The 10953-nt window shown below is 46.5% G+C and overlaps 1 non-coding gene across 1 annotated transcript; it reads left to right on the top strand.

The window, feature by feature from the left end:
- The first annotated feature begins 7940 nt into the window (after positions 1-7940).
- LOC142297906 (U6 spliceosomal RNA) lies at positions 7941-8051 on the top strand. Its single transcript, XR_012752170.1, has one exon. It is a non-coding gene; the product is annotated as a U6 spliceosomal RNA (small nuclear RNA).
- The last annotated feature ends 2902 nt before the right edge of the window (positions 8052-10953 follow it).

Here is a 10953-nt window from a genome sequence, read left to right as displayed (position 1 = left end):
CCAAGGTCCAGACGTTCATCATCACCAACGCGGCAGGCATGGGACCATGGGGGACAGGGATCAACAAGGGCGCATGGTAGCAGGCGAAATGTTGAGGAAGGTACAGGAGAACATGAAGAAATGGAGGACGAACTGTCCATAGACATGGAAGACTCAGCGGATGAGGGAGACCTTGGTCAAATTTCAGTTGAAAGAGTTTGGGGGGAGATGTCAGAGGAAGAAAGAACGGTTAGCACCTCTATGCTACAAACACAGCGTGGACTTGGTCCACATGGCTGCGCAAGACACATGAGTGCCTTCTTGCTGCACTACCTCATACATGACCCTCGTATTGTCAAAATTAGAAGTGATGATGACTACTGGTTTGCCACACTATTAGATCCCCGGTACAAGTCCAAATTTTGTGACATAAGTCCAGCCATAGAAAGGGACGCACGTATGCAAGAGTATCAGCAGAAGCTGTTACTCGATCTTAACTCGGCTTTTCCACCAAACAACCGTGCAGGTGCACGGAGTGAATCTCCCAGTTGTAACTTGACAAACATGGGACGGTCTCGTCATCTTCAACAGTCTACCCGTACCAGTAGCACCGTATCTGGTGCTGGTAACAGCAATTTTATTGAATCTTTTCATAATTTTTTTAGACCCTCCTTTGCAAGGCCACCAGAGACAACAAGTCTGACACATAGTCAATGGCTGGAGAGGATGATACAGGAGTATCTCCAAATGAACATCGATGCCATGACTTTGCAAATGGAGCCTTGCTCATTTTGGGCTTCCAATCTTGAAAAATGGCCAGAGCTCTCCACTTACGCCTTGGAGATTTTGTCGTGTCCAGCTGCCAGTATTGTCTCTGAACGAGTCTTCAGTGCTGCTGGGTGTGTGCTGACAGATAAGCGCATGCGTCTGTCCAGTGACAATGTGGACAGACTAACGTTCATCAAAATGAACAAGTCATGGATCCACAAGGAATTTACTACCCCTGTGTCATCCTGGGGAGAGTAAATGCTTGTGGATTTGGAATGTGTTTGATGCAAATCAAAACATCATGATTGCAACTGGGGCACAAGTGCTGCCACTGAAGGGGTGGGTGTGTGTGGGGCCCAATTTTTGGAAAAAAGGGAGACTCCGCTTGGAGTAACCCTTGCTTACATTGTTTTTAAAAATGATCCAAGATGAACAGAGCTGGGATCAGGAAAGACTTTGCTACCTACCCCGGTGTCATCCTGGGGACGGTTAAGTATGGCGTATTTTTAAATGTGCTTGATGCAAATCTAGCTGTGAAGTGTACGACTGGAGCACAAGTGCTCCCACTGAATGGGTGGGTGTGTGTGGGGCCCATTTTTTGGAAAAAAAGGGAAACTCCACTTGGAGTAACCCTTGCTTGCTGTGTTTTTTAAAAGGAGCCAAGATGAACAAGTCATGGTTCAGCAAAGACTTTGCTACCTACCCCGGTGTCATCCTGGGGACGGTTAAGTATGGCGTATTTTTGAATGTGCTTGATGCAAATCTAGCTGTGAAGTGTACAACTGGGGCAAAAGTGCTGCCACTGAATGGGTGGGTGTGTGTGGGGCCCAATTTTTGGAAAAAAAGGGAGACTCCGCTTGCAGTAACCCTTGCTTACATTGTTTTTAAAAATGATCCAAGATGAACAGAGCTGGGATCAGGAAAGACTTTGCTATCTACCCCGGTGTCAACCTGGGGACGGTTAAGTATGGCGTATTTTTGAATGTGCTTGATGCAAATCTAGCTGTGAAGTGTACAACTGAAGCACAAGTGCTGAAACTGAATGGGTGGGTGTGTGTGGGGCCCAATTTTTGGAAAAAAAAGGGAGACTCCGCATGGAGTAACCCTTGCTTACATTGTTTTTAAAAATGATCCAAGATGAACAGAGCTGGGATCAGGAAAGACTTTGCTACCTATCCCGGTGTCATCCTGGGGACGGTTAAGTATGGCGTATTTTTGAATGTGCTTGATACAAATCTATCTGTGAAGTGTACAACTGGGGCACAAGTGCTGCCACTGAAGGGGTGGGTGTGTGTGTGGCCCAATTTTTGGAAAAAAGGGAGACTCCGCTTGGAGTAACCCTTGCTTACATTGTTTTTAAAAATGATCCAAGATGCACAGAGCTGGGATCAGGAAAGACTTTGCTACCTACCCCGGGGTCATCCTGGGGACGGTTAAGTATGGCGTATTTTTGAATGTGCTTGATGCAAATCTAGCTGTGAAGTGTACAACTGGAGAACAAGTGCTGCCACTGAATGGGTGGGTGTGTGTGGGGCCCATTTTTTGGAAAAAAAGGGAAACTCCACTTGGAGTAACCCTTGCTTGATGTGTTTTTTAAAAGGAGCCAAGATGAACAAGTCATGGTTCAGCAAAGACTTTGCTACCTACCCCGGTGTCATCCTGGGGACGGTTAAGTATGGCGTATTTTTGAATATGCTTGATGCAAATCTAGCTGTGAAGTGTACAACTGGGGCACAAGTGCTGCCACTGAATGGGTGGGTGTGTGTGTGGCCCAATTTTTGGAAAAAAAGGGAGACTCCGCTTGGAGTAACCCTTGCTTACATTGTTTTTAAAAATGATCCAAGATGAACAGAGCTGGGATCAGGAAAGACTTTGCTACCTACCCCGGTGTCATCCTGGGGACGGTTAAGTATGGCGTATTTTTGAATGTGCTTGATGCAAATCTAGCTGTGAAGTGTACGACTGGAGCACAAGTGCTCCCACTGAATGGGTGGGTGTGTGTGGGGCCCATTTTTTGGAAAAAAAGGGAAACTCCACTTGGAGTAACCCTTGCTTGCTGTGTTTTTTAAAAGGAGCCAAGATGAACAAGTCATGGTTCAGCAAAGACTTTGCTACCTACCCCGGTGTCATCCTGGGGACGGTTAAGTATGGCGTATTTTTGAATGTGCTTGATGCAAATCTAGCTGTGAAGTGTACAACTGGGGCAAAAGTGCTGCCACTGAATGGGTGGGTGTGTGTGGGGCCCAATTTTTGGAAAAAAAGGGAGACTCCGCTTGCAGTAACCCTTGCTTACATTGTTTTTAAAAATGATCCAAGATGAACAGAGCTGGGATCAGGAAAGACTTTGCTATCTACCCCGGTGTCAACCTGGGGACGGTTAAGTATGGCGTATTTTTGAATGTGCTTGATGCAAATCTAGCTGTGAAGTGTACAACTGAAGCACAAGTGCTGAAACTGAATGGGTGGGTGTGTGTGGGGCCCAATTTTTGGAAAAAAAAGGGAGACTCCGCATGGAGTAACCCTTGCTTACATTGTTTTTAAAAATGATCCAAGATGAACAGAGCTGGGATCAGGAAAGACTTTGCTACCTATCCCGGTGTCATCCTGGGGACGGTTAAGTATGGCGTATTTTTGAATGTGCTTGATACAAATCTATCTGTGAAGTGTACAACTGGGGCACAAGTGCTGCCACTGAAGGGGTGGGTGTGTGTGTGGCCCAATTTTTGGAAAAAAGGGAGACTCCGCTTGGAGTAACCCTTGCTTACATTGTTTTTAAAAATGATCCAAGATGCACAGAGCTGGGATCAGGAAAGACTTTGCTACCTACCCCGGGGTCATCCTGGGGACGGTTAAGTATGGCGTATTTTTGAATGTGCTTGATGCAAATCTAGCTGTGAAGTGTACAACTGGAGAACAAGTGCTGCCACTGAATGGGTGGGTGTGTGTGGGGCCCATTTTTTGGAAAAAAAGGGAAACTCCACTTGGAGTAACCCTTGCTTGATGTGTTTTTTAAAAGGAGCCAAGATGAACAAGTCATGGTTCAGCAAAGACTTTGCTACCTACCCCGGTGTCATCCTGGGGACGGTTAAGTATGGCGTATTTTTGAATATGCTTGATGCAAATCTAGCTGTGAAGTGTACAACTGGGGCACAAGTGCTGCCACTGAATGGGTGGGTGTGTGTGTGGCCCAATTTTTGGAAAAAAAGGGAGACTCCGCTTGGAGTAACCCTTGCTTACATTGTTTTTAAAAATGATCCAAGATGAACAGAGCTGGGATCAGGAAAGACTTTGCTACCTACCCCGGTGTCATCCTGGGGACGGTTAAGTATGGCGTATTTTTGAATGTGCTTGATGCAAATCTAGCTGTGAAGTGTACGACTGGAGCACAAGTGCTCCCACTGAATGGGTGGGTGTGTGTGGGGCCCATTTTTTGGAAAAAAAGGGAAACTCCACTTGGAGTAACCCTTGCTTGCTGTGTTTTTTAAAAGGAGCCAAGATGAACAAGTCATGGTTCAGCAAAGACTTTGCTACCTACCCCGGTGTCATCCTGGGGACGGTTAAGTATGGCGTATTTTTGAATGTGCTTGATGCAAATCTAGCTGTGAAGTGTACAACTGGGGCAAAAGTGCTGCCACTGAATGGGTGGGTGTGTGTGGGGCCCAATTTTTGGAAAAAAAGGGAGACTCCGCTTGCAGTAACCCTTGCTTACATTGTTTTTAAAAATGATCCAAGATGAACAGAGCTGGGATCAGGAAAGACTTTGCTATCTACCCCGGTGTCAACCTGGGGACGGTTAAGTATGGCGTATTTTTGAATGTGCTTGATGCAAATCTAGCTGTGAAGTGTACAACTGAAGCACAAGTGCTGAAACTGAATGGGTGGGTGTGTGTGGGGCCCAATTTTTGGAAAAAAAAGGGAGACTCCGCATGGAGTAACCCTTGCTTACATTGTTTTTAAAAATGATCCAAGATGAACAGAGCTGGGATCAGGAAAGACTTTGCTACCTATCCCGGTGTCATCCTGGGGACGGTTAAGTATGGCGTATTTTTGAATGTGCTTGATACAAATCTATCTGTGAAGTGTACAACTGGGGCACAAGTGCTGCCACTGAAGGGGTGGGTGTGTGTGTGGCCCAATTTTTGGAAAAAAGGGAGACTCCGCTTGGAGTAACCCTTGCTTACATTGTTTTTAAAAATGATCCAAGATGCACAGAGCTGGGATCAGGAAAGACTTTGCTACCTACCCCGGGGTCATCCTGGGGACGGTTAAGTATGGCGTATTTTTGAATGTGCTTGATGCAAATCTAGCTGTGAAGTGTACAACTGGAGAACAAGTGCTGCCACTGAATGGGTGGGTGTGTGTGGGGCCCATTTTTTGGAAAAAAAGGGAAACTCCACTTGGAGTAACCCTTGCTTGATGTGTTTTTTAAAAGGAGCCAAGATGAACAAGTCATGGTTCAGCAAAGACTTTGCTACCTACCCCGGTGTCATCCTGGGGACGGTTAAGTATGGCGTATTTTTGAATATGCTTGATGCAAATCTAGCTGTGAAGTGTACAACTGGGGCACAAGTGCTGCCACTGAATGGGTGGGTGTGTGTGTGGCCCAATTTTTGGAAAAAAAGGGAGACTCCGCTTGGAGTAACCCTTGCTTACATTGTTTTTAAAAATGATCCAAGATGAACAGAGCTGGGATCAGGAAAGACTTTGCTACCTACCCCGGTGTCATCCTGGGGACGGTTAAGTATGGCGTATTTTTGAATGTGCTTGATGCAAATCTAGCTGTGAAGTGTACGACTGGAGCACAAGTGCTCCCACTGAATGGGTGGGTGTGTGTGGGGCCCATTTTTTGGAAAAAAAGGGAAACTCCACTTGGAGTAACCCTTGCTTGCTGTGTTTTTTAAAAGGAGCCAAGATGAACAAGTCATGGTTCAGCAAAGACTTTGCTACCTACCCCGGTGTCAATCTGGGGACGGTTAAGTATGGCGTATTTTTGAATGTGCTTGATGCAAATCTAGCTGTGAAGTGTACAACTGGGGCAAAAGTGCTGCCACTGAATGGGTGGGTGTGTGTGGGGCCCAATTTTTGGAAAAAAAGGGAGACTCCGCTTGCAGTAACCCTTGCTTACATTGTTTTTAAAAATGATCCAAGATGAACAGAGCTGGGATCAGGAAAGACTTTGCTATCTACCCCGGTGTCAACCTGGGGACGGTTAAGTATGGCGTATTTTTGAATGTGCTTGATGCAAATCTAGCTGTGAAGTGTACAACTGAAGCACAAGTGCTGAAACTGAATGGGTGGGTGTGTGTGGGGCCCAATTTTTGGAAAAAAAAGGGAGACTCCGCATGGAGTAACCCTTGCTTACATTGTTTTTAAAAATGATCCAAGATGAACAGAGCTGGGATCAGGAAAGACTTTGCTACCTATCCCGGTGTCATCCTGGGGACGGTTAAGTATGGCGTATTTTTGAATGTGCTTGATACAAATCTATCTGTGAAGTGTACAACTGGGGCACAAGTGCTGCCACTGAAGGGGTGGGTGTGTGTGTGGCCCAATTTTTGGAAAAAAGGGAGACTCCGCTTGGAGTAACCCTTGCTTACATTGTTTTTAAAAATGATCCAAGATGCACAGAGCTGGGATCAGGAAAGACTTTGCTACCTACCCCGGGGTCATCCTGGGGACGGTTAAGTATGGCGTATTTTTGAATGTGCTTGATGCAAATCTAGCTGTGAAGTGTACAACTGGAGAACAAGTGCTGCCACTGAATGGGTGGGTGTGTGTGGGGCCCATTTTTTGGAAAAAAAGGGAAACTCCACTTGGAGTAACCCTTGCTTGATGTGTTTTTTAAAAGGAGCCAAGATGAACAAGTCATGGTTCAGCAAAGACTTTGCTACCTACCCCGGGGTCATCCTGGGAACGGTTAAGTATGGCGTATTTTTGAATGTGCTTGATGCAAATTTAGCTGTGAAGTGTACAACTGGGGCACAAGTGCTGCCACTGAAGGGGTGGGTGTCTGTGTTGCCCAATTTTTGGAAAAAAAGGGAGACTCCGCTTGGAGTAATTCTTGCTTGCTGTGTTTTTTAAAAGGAGCCAAGATGAACAAGTCATGGTTCAGCAAAGACTTTGCTACCTACCCCGGGGTCATCCTGGGAACGGTTAAGTATGGCGTATTTTTGAATGTGCTTGATGCAAATCTAGCTGTGAAGTGTACAACTGGGGCACAAGTGCTGCCACTGAAGGGGTGGGTGTGTGTGTGGCCCAATTTTTGGAAAAAAGGGAGACTTTGCTTGGAGTCACCTTGCGGTGTTTTACATGAGTTTAGAAGGGCGTGCCATGCCTATATCTGTGTCTCCTCCTCTTCTTCCTTGTCCAGCTCTTTTGTTTTCGCATGAGTATATGTCCTTGTCACTTTCCCATGTGTTTGTGTTGTGTTGTGAGTTGTTTGTCACCTTTTGGGCACCTTTGAGGGTGTTTTCTAGGTGTTTTTATGTGTTTGTGATTGCCTGCCATTGTTTCCTATGTGGTCCGAGTTCGGTTCATCGAACGTTCGCCGAACCGAACTCGAACGAGACGCCCGTTTGGCGAACCGAACTCGAGCCGAACCGTGACCGCTCATCTCTAGCCGGGACCAAAGGGAAAGGCCGTGATTGGAGACATGCTAAGAGAAGCTTTTTGATCTCATGCAACTTCCATATCTCTGTCAAAGGAGAAGTGTTATGCAGGGGTCATACTTGTGTATAGCATCTGATGAGAGAGAATCAGATGCTATTTACTGTACAAATGACACTAGGCTCAAACTCTTCTTCAAGCATGAGCCAAATGTAATTCTACTGTGCCCCGTTTTAGTGGCACGGCAGAATCGAATCACAAACGCAGATAAGATGGGGAGATTAATCTCTCCATCTCCTCCATTGCCTGCCTCTGTGTGTATCGGACTCCACTTGGATGTCATGCGAGTTCAGTTTGAAGTGTCACACACTTGCATGGACTTGTATGGGTGCACGCTAATCTGTCATGTGTGTACCACATTCCTATGACTACTCTGGGGGACCCGTCAGGAGGTTTCAGTGAGAAATTAATCGCATGCTTTCTGTAGAGCTCACTTGACTGCATAGACTTCAAAAGCGACAGGATGTTCCTCCCCAGTGGTGTTCACCTGGCTAAGAACTTCCCCAATCCCGAATATGGACGCATCTGTCTGCACGAGGGACCTGCAGCACATATACTAAAATTGGAACAATACAAAGAAGATTAGCATGTCCCCTGCACAAGGATGACAAGCCCTACGTCACTGTCACGGGGTTCTTCTCCAGTATCACACAATTAACAGAGCGAGAGATGAGTGAACAATCCAAAGATCCCTTTTTCCAAGCAAATCAGAGAGTCCATAAAATAATCCACCATACAGAGGGTAAAATAGTCCAGAAACACGGATATAGTCCAGTAAGCGATAAATGTCAAGGTCTCTCTCGGGATCCTCAGCTTCTCTCTCAGAGGATGAATCTTCCTGCTTTTCTCTTCAAGTTCTCAGTCAGACTAAATAATCCTCAGGTAATCAGAGAGTTTGTATGGATTCCAGGCCCCCCTCCCCCAGACCTAGGAACAGAAACACTGTAGGGGGTGAGTCCCAGCATTTGGAGAGTTGGGGAGTAAACAATGGACAGTCAAGAAATAGGGGTTTAACAAAAAGAAAGCAAATGGTAACTGAGCTAAGTTAATTAACTTGCAGACAAGATAAGGAATACTGTTACGCTCCCAGTGTCCCAGCAGCGCTCCTTACCCACTGGTCCGGTCTCACCGTCGCTGCACCGCGCTGTACCCACTGATCCAGCTTCACCGTCATTGCACCGCTCCTTAACCACTGATCCAGCCCACGTGTCCACCGGTCATGTCTACCACTCCCGCTTGTGCTCTCCTGTGTTCTGCTCGTGGTCTTATGAGTCTGACTCTGAGTCTTAGCCACATGGTTCTGTATAGGACCGGGCCGCGCCCACTCTCCTGGTCTTATAGGTCCAGCACACCTGCAGCAGGAAATGACATGAGGCTGTGCTGGGTATATAAGACTGGCCTTTCCATGTGGGCGGGGCCTGATCAATGTGTCTTGAAGCTTTGTCTTGTAAGCTAGGTGCTCAGGTCCCCTTGTGCAGTGTCCTGTACTACTGCCTGTCTTTACTACCCAGCACCTGTACCAGTGTCCTGCACTGTCTCAAGGAACTCTGTGACCCCGGTGACTTTGTTCTACCCGTCCCCGGAGGCACTCTGGTCCCCTAGTACCATGTGACTTTGTTCTACCCGTCCCCGGAGGGACGCTGGTCCCCTAGTACTGTGTGACCTTGTTCTACCTGTCCCCGGAGGGACCCATCTCTGCCACGCCAGTGCTCCGGCTGCCGTGTACCCTGCCCTCCGGTGGGGTGCTCGGTCCAGTGGATCCACCTCCTGGGCCTACCAGTCCTCCTGGCCCTGACAAATACACAGAATGAATGGAGTAAGGCTTTTAAAATAGAAACCTACACAAAATGATACACAACCCCCCATATCACACCATCACATCTGTGTTAAATAATTGTAATGTATCCATAAGTTCGAATGTTAAACAGTTGATCCTTATTTTTGAATAAGCAAGTATCATCTAAAATACGGAAGAGACAAGTACATGCTGCCATATTTTTCACATTTACATTTAGTGCATCTGAACAGCTCAGTTGAATAAGCTTGGACTTAGGGGTACTTTTCACACTGCGACATCGATAGCATCGGATAGCGATGCCGAGCGCGATAGCACCCACCCCCGTCGCACATGCGATATGTGTTGATTGCTGCTGTAGCGAACATTATCGCTACGGCAGCATCACACGCACATACCTGCTCGGCGACGTCGCTGTGACTGCCGAACAATCCATTCTTCAAGGGGGAGGTGTGTTTGGCGTCACCGCGACGTCACTAATCGGCCAGCCAATAGAATAGCGGAGGGGCGGAGATGAGCAGGACATAACATCCCTCCCACCTTCTCCCTTCCGCATTGCCGTCGGGACGCAGGTAAGGAGATGTTTGTCGCTCCTGCGGGTTTACACACAGCAATGTGTGGAGCTGCAGGAGCGACAAACAACATTGTACCTGCGGTCGATCCGACATTATGGAAATGAACGACGTTACACAGATCAGCGAGATTGTACGCTTCTGTGCTTGCTCATTGTTCCATCTAGGATTTACATGTTGTGATGTCGCTACTGGCGCCGGATGTGCGTCACTAACGACATGACCCCGACGATATAGTGGTAGCGATGTCGCAACGTGTAAAGTACCCCTTAGTGTTGTCCTTGGTTTCCACAGACAGCAATCGGACTGAAAGCACGGTTACGTGAACTTAGCCTAAGTTTGTGACAGCACAGTAGTGAAGAACAGTTAAAGGGGTTGTCTGGTTTAAATCCTCAAGTTTGCAGTCCCTCTGTCACTCTATGTAACTGCAGACATATTCATATTCATATATTTAGACATATGAAGGAATCCGAGGTTCAGTGTTCGTACCAAACACAAACTCTACAAAAAAAACAGAGTTGGGGTTTGGAGTTTGGGTGCTTTACATATGAACACTACTGGTGCGAGCATCTTTGTCCTTGGGCACATGCGTTTCTCAGCCCAGTCCAAGTCGATTGCAGTTTTTGAACAACAGTGTGTTTGGATAACAACAGCGTGCTCGGATGTAGTGTGCATCAAACAAAAAAAAAATGTAAAATCCACGCACCTGCCACTGGAAGTATTCCTGAATGTGGGTGGAGACCTGAACTACCGAATTAGTGACTTCCATTGAGGTTCAGGTCAAGTTTGGGTCCCAAATCAAACTTTAAGTAAAGTCCAGCTGAAACCGCAGAACCAAACTTGCACAGGACCTGTGTGATGTCACGATCATGTGACGATAATGGGCGGAGCTTAGCAAAGAAATGTTTGTGAAGGACCTGTGGTGTAAATTACAATGTGGGGCGTGTTAAGTTAACTGACAGTGAATGATCCCTGCAAAATTGCCTCACCTATGACTGATATGACTGAACTTCAAGGTATTAACTTCTTTCAACTAAGCATATAAACTCTTTTGTTAAGATAAATACAAGTATTTAAAAAAACAAAACAAAACAAAAAACATGTTAGTGATGCACATTGCATCATGAAAAACACATTGGGGGAGGTTTAATATGAAAAAAAAAAACATGACAG

This window comes from Anomaloglossus baeobatrachus, chromosome 3, assembly GCF_048569485.1.
Source record: "Anomaloglossus baeobatrachus isolate aAnoBae1 chromosome 3, aAnoBae1.hap1, whole genome shotgun sequence".
Taxonomy (NCBI): Eukaryota; Metazoa; Chordata; class Amphibia; order Anura; family Aromobatidae; genus Anomaloglossus; species Anomaloglossus baeobatrachus.
The sequence above is the reverse complement of the archived record's forward strand: the minus strand, read 5'-3'. Positions and strand labels throughout refer to the sequence as shown.